Consider the following 11,935-nt stretch of genomic DNA (forward strand, 5'->3'; position numbering starts at 1 on the left):
AACAGTATTTATCAATCGAGCATAAAGATGGCACCATACCAAGCTTTGTATGGTAGGACATGTCAAACTCTATTATACTAGACTGAGCTTAGTGCGAAAAAGCTTTTTGGGGTTGATTTGATACGAGAAATCGAAGAAAAAGTTAAAGTAAAATGAGATAGTTTCAAAGCAGCTTCAGATCAATAGAAATCCTATGCAGATTTAAAAAAAGGAAAGACATTGAATTTCAAGTAGGAAACAAAGTGTTCCTAAAAGTCTCACCTTGAAAGAAACTTCTCTGATTCAATAGTAAAGGAAGGCTAAGTCTGCGGTTTATCGGGCTGTATGAGATTATTGAAAAAATTAGGCCGATAGCTTACAAATTAGCTCTGGCGTCAGAGTTAGAAAAGAATCACAATGTATTTCAAGCATCTATGTTACGACGATATCGATCAGAACCTTCACATGTGATATCACCTATCGATGTTGAGAGTCAGTTTGATATGACATACAGTGAAAAACCAATCACAATTTTAGCTCGAGAGGTTAAAGAATTGAGAAATAAAAACATAGCTTTAGTGAAAGTTCTTTGGCAACGACATGGTTTAGAAGAAGCCACCTAGGAACCGAAAGAAGCTATGAAAGTGCAATACTCAAACCTCTTTTCTGGTAAGATTTTCGAGGATGAAATATTCTTTAGGGGGAGACTTGTAATAACTCGTTTTTAGTGAAATCAGAACAGTGGTTTTGAAACCACAAATCCAACGTGAAAATATTTATTTTATTATTATTTTAATATTGCGGTATGTTAGTAGTGTCATATAAAAATTCCATTTAGAAATTTTAACATTTGCATTTTTAATTAGGTGAAAAGAACTAAATCGTAAAATATGAAAAAGTGGAGTTCTAGTAGTTAAAGGTATTAAATGGCCATAGAACTTTAATGTAAGAGTACTTAGGTGGTAATTAGACCATTTAAGTGATAGTGGACAATTATGGGATTGGTATTATTGAAATTATTAATGTTTTAAAAGGTTAAAAGTGTAATTTAGTAAATAAAAGTTAATATAATAAAAAAAGAAAAGAAAAAGCTATCATCTTCCTATCTTCATCCATAGTCGAAATTCTCAGGAGAAACCATACCTAGGGTTCGTTGCTTTGTTTTGGTTACATGGTGAGTATTTTAATCTCGTTTTTAATGATTTTTATGTTTTCGAGTTCGTTGTAGCTTAATCTAGCTAGCCCAAGGACTAATTTGCAAAACTATTAAAGATTTAGGGTTTTTCCATGAATGCTATTGTATGGTTCTTGAAGTTTGATGAAAGATTATGAGTCTTTGTTGTTAAATAAACAACTTTTGTAAAGTGATTTTTGATGAAATTATCATTTAGGGACTTCTTTGTAAAAATAGTAAATACCATGGTGAAATTGTGAAATAATGATTTGTATGAGTTGATTTGTGTTCATTGTAAATTCGACTAGCATGGGTTAGGGATGAAATAACATAAATTCCCATTGATGAGCTTAAAGACTAAATTAAGTTAAAATGTTAAGGCAAAATTATAATTATGTATAAATGTGGATTATGAAATAAATTAAATTTTTGAGGTTGATTGAAATATTTAATTAAATATAATTTTTTTATATCAAGATAAATTTATGCCGAACTTAAACCGAGGGAAAGCGAAAGTCACAGATTAGCTGGATCGTTTTTCTTTCATCATAGCTGTTAAGGCAAGTTCATAGTATTTCTAAACATAATTGAATTTCTACTTGTATGTTATAATATAGTTATGTAATTATTTGCTTACACTTAATTATACATTGAATTGCACTTACGTACCCCTGTTGTACTTCGATACCCCTGAATTGCACTTATATGCCCCTATTTTTCTGTGGTACCCCTAAATTGCACTTTTGTGCCCCTATATGTACTTTGGTACCCCCGAATTACACATACGTGACCCTGTTTACACTTTGATAACTTCAAATCAAGTAAAATAAGAGTTGCATTCTTTTGTTGTTATGTTAAAAGATTTACTATGTTCTTACTAAGCTCCATAAGCTTATATGTTTTTGTGTATTGTTTTCTAGATCGTTACCGTTGATTTTTGGACGGATTGAATCTTCAGATCACACTATTCACCAACGTTGGTAGTTCTTGTACTCCTTAGGGTTGTGGCATGTATATGTGGCTATATAGGTTGTTATGGTATCATTTGGACAATATACTAAACTAAGTTGTTATGCACTTTACTAAGGTTGTAAATATGTAACCTTTTGGTACAAATAAAATGTTATGAAAATATACACTTGTAGTTTCTTTTGGCTTGTTGGTGAATTAAGTTGAAGTGATAGAAATGGTCTTAATTTTTGTATGTTTTAAGATGATATGGAACTAGATGTGTGTGTTGGAAGTAAGGTAATTATACATATGTTTTGGTAAGTTTGATGAATTGTGATTGAGGTGCCTTTTGGCATATTGGTTGTATGGATATTTGGTATAGGGAATTGGTCTTATTATGCATGATTTAGGTATGTTTTAAGAACTTAACTATATATGCAAGTTGCTTGTAGGTGCATGTTTGAATGGGTGACAAAAATGGCTTGATTTTGGCCATTTTCTTGTCCAACCGGCCTAAGACACGGGCGTGTGTCCCTTTTACATTTTAATGGTTTTTTTCAAAAGTTACACGACTTAGCCCACGGGCGTTTGAGACGATTTCGAAGGTTACACGGCCTGGCATACAGGCGTGTGGCCTGGTCTTGTGACCCAAGTCAAAGAGATTTCAAATGTTACACGGCCCTAGACACAGACGTGTTTCTCAGCCGTGTGAGCCACACGGCCGTGTGACCCCTACAGTGTGAATTTTTCTTACTTTTTCCTCAAGGTTTCATATTTTTTTATTTAGTCCGGACTCATTTCTAAAATGATTCTAAGGCCTCAAGGGTTCGAATAAGGGATGATATGCATGTGTTTGAATGGATTTTGCTATGATTTATGAAATGTTTGGAAATTAATGATTTTAAGTTACGTTTTTACAGTAATACTGCGTAACCCTATTTCGATGATGAATACGGGTTAGGGGTGTTACATGAAACATGCCAAATGCTCAAATGAGCTAATCTAATTGAAGACACGCATTGGCACCAAGTGCCTACACCTTAGGCTAACATCTCTCCGAAAACATGCCTGGGCACTAAGTGCTAAGCCCAACAGCTTTACATCCACCTCTGATAACATGCCAGAATCACTATAATATATCATGATAGTTCGCAACTGATCTACCTGAATTCGATGTGGTAGATTACACTAGTTTTTACATTTCAAGAGCTTGAATACAAGCATTTGTGTGATGTTTTAGTTATGGTTTCTTAGTTTTATTTATATTCAATAAAATGTGCAAATTAAGTCTTTTATTGACCTTAGGGGCCGAATGAGGCCTAAGGGTGAGCTAACTCACTTTGTGAGTGTGCAGGAAACCTTTAGAAGGTGTACTAAATAGGTATTGGTCATTATGTCACAACACGGATGACTCAATGTCGCAACAGAAGGATCAGAATGGAGAAAGCAGAAGATTGCCTTCGATGTCACGGCACAGGTCCAGGTGTGTCACGACATTGACTCTGTGACGGAAGTTAAACATTTAGTAGGCGTGTTTTGGTCTGCACAATCAAACTTAAAGCTGAGGAACGTCATCTAACCTAGGGTCAAGGACGACGGCCACCTAAAGGCTATAAATAGGCTCATTTATCGCTTGTTATGGACACCATTCCTTTAGCCTAGATTCTCTATGTAAAATTTAGTTTACTATTTTCTCTCATTTTTAGGTTTTAGATTTATTTCAGTTGTTCTTGTTTATTTCAAGAGATCCGAATTGTGGAAGCATTCAAACTTTGTGGATTCTAGATTAATCTCAATACAATCAAGCTCTTTCATTTACTCTATCTTGTCAATTTAATTAGCTTGCTTTCTCTTTACAATAATTCTATATTGTCTATGAAAGCCATGAAAAACTAATCCCTCTATAGAGGATTAGAGTGGAGGTATGATCTATTAACTATTTTGTAGGGTTACTCAATGGATCAAGTGTTTGGGGAAGGAAGAATGTGGAACAAACCCTAGGCTTGACAACCTTGGGAAATCATCAAGGTGAGAATTAACCCAAAACTGGTATGGTCCATCCGTGAACACCTTCACCCCAAGTCAGCCTGGACTATGAGGTCGAAAAATAAGTAGTTCTTGTTGACTTGTTATGTTAGTGGAAGATCGAAAGATCCCGCTAGGGTAACGACTAGTTGATTGACGAGGAACCCAAAACGAAAATTGATGGAAATTACTGAAGTGAGCTAATCACCCATAATCAACATTTGATTTATTCTCCCTTTCTATCTCTTGAAGTTTATTTATTTTTTGTTATTTTGTCTTTATTATTATAAAAACCCTAAAAATCCTTTATTTTATATTTTCTTACTATAACTAATTTAAAAGTACTAATTAGATCTTTTAGTGTTTAGGTTAGAATTGATCTGGCACTCGCCTCCCTTGGGTACGTTCCTCGAAGTACTCACCGACTTCGTTGTAAAACTATATTACAACTCGACCCGTATACTTGGGGAAATCGCCTTGTCTTTCTATATTCTATTGCAGTATTCACACTTTGGACGTTAGTGCGTCTAGAGGTGGTCAAGTTGTTGGCACCGTTGTCGGGGAGGCAACGCCACTTGGTTATTTTTAATGTTTGAATGTAAAAAGAATAATTAGGAAATTATTAAGTTATAGATACGATTCGTATATAAATTACTAACAATATGTAGGTTTTAGAGACATTATTTGATGTAAACTAGTTAAGATCTAGCATTTCCCAATCTATCAACCATAGTTCACATTTTGAATTAAATGATGTTTTATTAACATGGATCGCTAATAATGTAAGATTTTTCGACCATATGAACGACGATCCCATAGCATTTTTCAGAAATTTGACCATATATGAAGCACTGTTAGCTATACAGGGATTCCACAGAGACTATCAAATTATTATTGATTCCATTTGCGTTAGAGGGGAAAGCGAATATGTGGTTAGAATCACTTCCTCCAGACACCATCACTACGTGGACTGATTTCGTGCAGCTATTCCTTCGCCGAATGTTACCTATGACTAAGGTACTAAGTAGTTCCACGCAGTTATTTTATTTCCAGCAAGGTATCATTAAAACTTTGGGGCATGCGAGGGAAAGGTTTAAGGCAATCCTTAGATTTATATTATGTTGAAGCATACATTTCGAAGATCAAATACAACATTTTTACTATGGGTTGGATAGTTAGAATAAAGAAAAAACTGATATTATGGCGGAGGGAAGTATTTGGACAAAAACCCAAGAGGAAGTGATAGAAATATTGGAAAAATCCAACATTAATGAATCAACCTGGGAAGAATGCCCTGAAATACAAAGCAGGAACTAGAACTTGTAGACCATAAAGAGCAAGAATTTAACCAATTAGAGTTCAGCACGAAAGAATAAATGGGTTACGAAACATAAGAAGAAGGGGGCAATGTAGAACAAGAGAACAATCACATGGTAACCTAATGGGACTATTGGAGACAAAATAAGGAGCAACCAGAGCAAATGATCCTAACCTCAGTAAAAATGGTACCATCTATTTTCAAACCCTAGAATTAGAGCTAAAGCCATTACCTAACAACTTAAAATACAGATATCTAGGGAAGCAAAACATTTTACCAGTAATTATTGCTGCAAGCTTAGATGCAAAATAGGAATAAGCTCTATTAAAAGTCCTGAAAATGCATAAAAAGCGATAGGATGGACAATTGCTGATATTAAAGGAATTAACCCTACGTTCTACTAGCATAAGATCAGTTTAGAAGAAGGGAAAAAACCTATGGTAGATGCTCAGCGTAGACTTAATCCAACTATGAAGATGGTCAAGAAGGAATTACTTCAATGGTTAGTGCAAGTATTATTTATGCTATCTCTGATATTGAATGAGTTAGCTCCACCTAGTGTGTTCTGAAGAAGGGAGGTCTAACTGTTGTCGAGAATGATAATAATGAGTTAATTACAATGCAAACAGTTATTGGTTGAAGAGTATGCATCGATTAACAAAAGTTGAGCGATACAACAAAAAAAACCACTTTACATTGCCCTTCATTGACCAAATTCTCGATCATTCAGTAGGAAAATATTACTATTGTTTCCTTGATGGGTATTCAATGTACCATCAAATCCCAACTCATCCCGATGACCAAAAGAAAACCACTTTCACATGCCCCTTTGGTACGTATGCCTTTAAAAAAATGTCTTTTGGCCTATGTAATGCTCCAGCAACCTTAATGAGATGTGTGACTGCTGTCTTCGTTGATATGTTAGAAGCGGAGTAACCTCGAGAAAGTGTTAAAATGATGTGAAGAGACTAATTCAGTGCTCAGCTGGGAAAAATGTCATTTCATGATGAAATAAGGATTTCTCTTAGGGCATCAGATATCGGGAAAAGGTTTGGAAGTAGATAAAGCCAAAATAGAAGCTTTAAAGTATCTTCTAAATCCAAAAAATGTTACAGATGTTCGAAATTTTTTAAGCCATGCAGGATTTTGTCAAAGGTTTATATAAGACTTCGCTCATATTTCTAAACCTCTGAATCAACTCCTCCAAAAAGAGACACATTTCATATTTGGCCAAAACTATATCAAACCTTTTGAGGTAATAAAAGAAAAACTCATATCTACTCCTGTAATCATCACTCCTAATTGGTCAGAACCTATTATTATTATGTGTGATGGTAGTGACTATGTAGTAGGTGCAATTCTGGGATAAAAGTGAAATAATTTATTTGAGGCTATTCATTATGCTAGCAAAACACTAAATCTAACACAATGCAACAACATTACAACTAAGAAAGAGATGTTGGCGGTAGTGTTCACTTGCAAAAAATTTCAACCTTACTTAATGGCGAATTGAGTACATGTGTATACTGATCATTCTGTATTAAAATACATTATGATGAAAAAAGAAACAAAATTTAGACTAATGATATGGGTTTTATTACTTCAGGAATTTGATTTGGATATTGTATAGGAAGGGTACTGTGAATCAAATCGCAGATCATTTATCCAGAATTGAAAACAAGTTAAAAGTAGATGATATTTAAGAAATTAAAGAGACTTTTGCAGATAAGCAATTATTCAAAGTAGACATTAATTAGCCCAGACCAGGTAAGCATCTAACACCATAGTATGCATATTATGTCAATTATATTGCAATAAGGGTTTTCCCAGAGCAGACATCTTGGCAATAGAAAAAGAGGATAGCTCATGAATCAAGAAATTATGTTTGGGAGGAGCCATATATGTTTCAACAATACGTGGATCAATTAGTTTCACGATGTGTAGTAGAGGAAAAGATACATGATATCTTACAAGGTTGTCACACATCTCCTTGTGGAGGGCACTTTGGTGGAAAAAGGACAACACAAAAGGTACTACAATCGAGGTTTGATTGGCCAACTATGAATAGAGACACTTATGAATTCGTACAAGGATGTGATAGGTGTAAGAGAATTAGGAACATATCAAAAAAGAGATGAAATGTCGTAAACGGGGATACCTGAGATTGATGTGTTTGATGTTTGGAGGATTGATTTCATGGGACCTTTTTTGAGTTCTTTTGGGGATTGGTACATCTTTCTGGGTGTAGATTATTTCTCAAAATGGGTTTAATTTGTCGCACTACCTACTAATGATATAAAATCAGTAGTGAGATTTCTAAGAAAAACATCTTCGCCAGGTTTGGTACACTGCCAGCATTGGTCCATATACAATAAATTAGGTAACTCCTCATGGAATAATATAGTTGATTGGAAAAGGGGGATGACCTTTTCTCGTTAATCTCCAAAGAGTAAAACATTATTTTTGAGGAAAAATTAACACCGTAGTTGATGAACAAACTTTACAGTGTAGCATGTTTTGGTATTTCCAAGAAATTAATGGGAAATCAACAAATATTAATGGGAAATCAACAAACATAAATAGTGAGAATAAAGGTGACCAAAGTAATGATTTTAAAACACATAGAGAAATCTGGTCGTCATGTCGCGACACTGCTCCCGAATGTTTCGACAATGAATGATGTAACAGCCCGATTTAGGGGCTAGTTAGAACAGTGGTTTCGGGACCACAAATTTGACGAGGAAAAATTTTATTATCATTATATTTTTATGGTCTACAATATCACGGAAAGATTTCGTGAAAATTTTGTTCGAAAATTTTGACGTTTGGGCACTCAATTTAGTCAAAAGGACTAAATTGTAAAAAGTGCAAAAGTTGAGTTCTATATGTTACAGTCATCCAATTGTTATGAAATTTTAAATTGGAGGTCCTCATATGGTAATTAGACCATTGGTTAAGATGGTAAACAAAAATGGACATGGTTAGGCATGTTTCCAAAGATTTTCATTAAGGGCATTTTGGTCATTTAGTTATTAAAATGAATTAAAAACAAAATTAAAAGCCAATTTTAGTCCATCTTCAAGCTAAGGCTGAATTTTACAAGGGGAGAAGCCATAGTTGGGGTTTTCAAGCTTCCAAGCCTCATAGTAAGTATATCCAAGCCTCGTTTTTAATGTTTTTTTTTTATTTTTTGAGTCCTCGTAGCTTTGTTATTCTACCATTAATTCATGGTAGGTTTCATATTTTGAAAAATACCCATAGGTGAAATGTTTTTATTTTGATGTTTTATGGTAGAATATGAAGTTTGAAATTATGTTAAACAACTTTTGCTAGTTGATTTTAAGTGAAACCGAGTAAAACAACATAATCGGTGAACATACCAAATGTTCATAAGTGTTAGACTGGGAATTTGATGTTACCATAGAAGGGAAAAATGTTTAGCATGTCATAAAATATAATAATAATGGATGAAGTTTAATTTCTGAACTTTGGGACAAAAGTGGAAATATGCAAAAGTTTAGGGGTAAAATTGTAATTTTGCCAAAATTGAGTCGAGGGTTGTTTTGGATTAATGTGAATATTAAACAAGCTAAGTTTGATATTATAGATCAAGAAGAACGTGGAATCAATCTCAGTCAGGGAAAGAAAAATATTTCGGATTAAATTGCAAAATAACTATATTTTGCATCCAGGTAAGTTGTATGTAAATAATACATCGTTTATAATTATTTTTAATATTTTGTTATAATATATGAGAAATGGTTGAATATGAAATAGTTATTTAACAATTAGAAATTTAGTATTGATAGCTGAATTGAACAAAATTAGCTTGAATTGGGGATATATGATTGTCGAGTAAAAATTGAAGTAGTTCGAATTGAATTATTAAATTTGTTATGGTATTGGACTGATATATTGGAAATTGTAATTTGATTTCGGATAAATTATAAAATATTGAAAAGTGAAAATCCTTGTTAGACCGTCGGAATAGGAAAGGCTTGAATAAAGTACCTATGAACACGTGTGTAGTACTAAGTGCAGGTTACTACGTGTATCGATAGATAATGGTCACATTGATAGTACTATGTGCAGGCTACTATGTGTACCGGATTGCCTTGGTCACGTGTGTAGTATATGTCCAGGCTACTATGTGAATCGAAATGCTTGATCACGTGTGTAGTACTATGTGTTGGCTACTACGTGTATCGGATGATAATGGTCACATGGGTGGTACTATGTGCAAACCACTGAATATTCGTTGTTAGTTCGACATGTTCAATGGGATATAAGTAATTGCAAACAAATATGAATATGTGATTGAAATGTGATAAATTGCAAGGGAGTAATTGGAGTGATAAGGTCTCGTACTGTGCCTACAAATTAAATTGTTATTGAATGTTGAATAAATTGTTATAGTGTTATATGAATGAGTGAAATTGAAACAGAACAGATTTGGGCAGTGACAGTGACCTTAGTTTGAAAAATCACCAAAAATTGTAGGGATTGAGTTAGTGGTTGAATGAGATATGGAATTAAAGCTTAATGAGTCTATTTTCATATAAAAGGAAAGAATATACAAAAAAAAGTTATATATTCTGAGATATTGGAATTTTAGTGAGACAGGGTCAGAATAATTTCGAAATCCCCTGTTCTAAATTTGGAAAATCACTAAAAATTGTCAAAAAATAATTATGGTTTGTGATTTACATGATTAAATTTCTCAATGAGTTTATTTTCAAGAGAAAGAAACGAGAACATCATTTGAATTCTTTACAAAGATATAATTAATTTTTAGTGAAGAGGGGTGAGAGCTGTCGAGTTGTGAAATAGGGGAAAATTTAAAGAATAAATTTTACTAATTGGCTAAACCAAAAATTCTTAAAATTTTGTGGTAATAAGATATATGCATCTAGTTTTAGGAAAATTTTACGGATCTTAATTTGGAGTTTTGTAGCTCCAGATAAAAATAATTTAGTGACTATGATGAGAATAAACATCTTGCTGGAACTTGAATAAAGAATGAATTTATGTGTGATTATGATTATATTATCTATGGAAATATGCTAGAAACTTGTTTCTTAATTACATAATTACTTACTAAGCTATATGCTTATCCCTTTCTCTTTTCGCTTGTTTTATAGTGTTACCAAGCCAGCTCAGAAATCGGAGGTTGTCAGAGATCTAGTCACACTATCAACTTCCTTTTGGGTATTTTAGTCAAAAATATTATTTTGGAATTATGGCATGTATAGAGGACTTGGTCATTTTGTTATATGTCACAAATTGTTCTGTATATACTATATAATAGTTTATTTTGGATAAGTCATCAATATGGACTAATATGTATTAAATTCCACGTGTATGAAATTTCAATGTTGTGTTGATAAATTTTAATGTATGTAAATGTTTAAATGCAAAAAGGGACTTTAAAATAAAATATGAAAAAATTAATTTTGTTAAAGTTCTGTAATGCCTTGTACTCGGTCCGAGCATCTGACACGGGTAAGGGGGTGTTACATTTTAGTGGTATCAGAGCTATGGTTTAGTCGGTTCTCAGACCAACGTAAAGTGTGAAAGTTTATCTATACATGCCATAAGTATACTGAATAGTGTGATGACTCTTGACAATTTTAAATGTTTGTTATAGTAAATGCATCCCGACCGAGCTGTAGTTGATGATGTAGAGAGTAATACACCGGCTCCCGCACAAGGGACTGTGCCTGAGGATAGTAGACCTGAAACACAAACCCAGGGAGATGGGGATTGGGAAGCCTTTCTCCATATGATGAACAATTGGTATATAGAACTTGTCCGAGCAAATCCGAATGTTCAACCTCCTCCACTCCCTCCTATTCCCCAACCTGTACCCGTAGCTCCACAAGGTGTTCATTTGGTAAGATTGAGTAAGCCTCCAGTTGATAAAATCCGAAAGCAAAGGGCTGAAGAATTCAGGGCTAATATAGATGATGATCCCGAGAAAGGAGAGTTTTGGCTTGAGAATTCTATTCGGGTATTTGATGAGCTATCTTGTACTCCTGAAGAATGCTTGAAATGTGTTATATCTTTACTAAATGATTCAGCATACCGATGGTTGAAGACACTGGTATCTGTGCTTCCGAAAGAAAGGGTTACATGGGATTTCTTCCAGGAGGAATTCAGAAAGAAGTACATAAGCCAACGGTTCATTGATCAAAAACGTAAAGAGTTCCTCGAGTTAAAGCAGGGCCGAATGTCTGTGGCAGAATATTAAAGAGAGTTCGTCAGACTCAGCAAATATGCTCAGGAATGTGTGTCCACAGAGGCTATCATGTGTAAGAGATTTGAAGATGGATTAAATGAAGATATTAGACTATTAGTTGGGATTTTGGAATTAAAAGAATTTGTGGTATTGGTTGATCGAGCTTGTAAAGCTGAAGAACTGAATAAAGAAAAGAGAAAAGCGTGATTGAGGCACGAGATGCAAGAAAGAGGCCAATGAGTAAATCATT

This window comes from Gossypium hirsutum, chromosome D13 (genome assembly GCF_007990345.1).
Source record: "Gossypium hirsutum isolate 1008001.06 chromosome D13, Gossypium_hirsutum_v2.1, whole genome shotgun sequence".
Classification (NCBI taxonomy): Eukaryota; Viridiplantae; Streptophyta; class Magnoliopsida; order Malvales; family Malvaceae; genus Gossypium; species Gossypium hirsutum.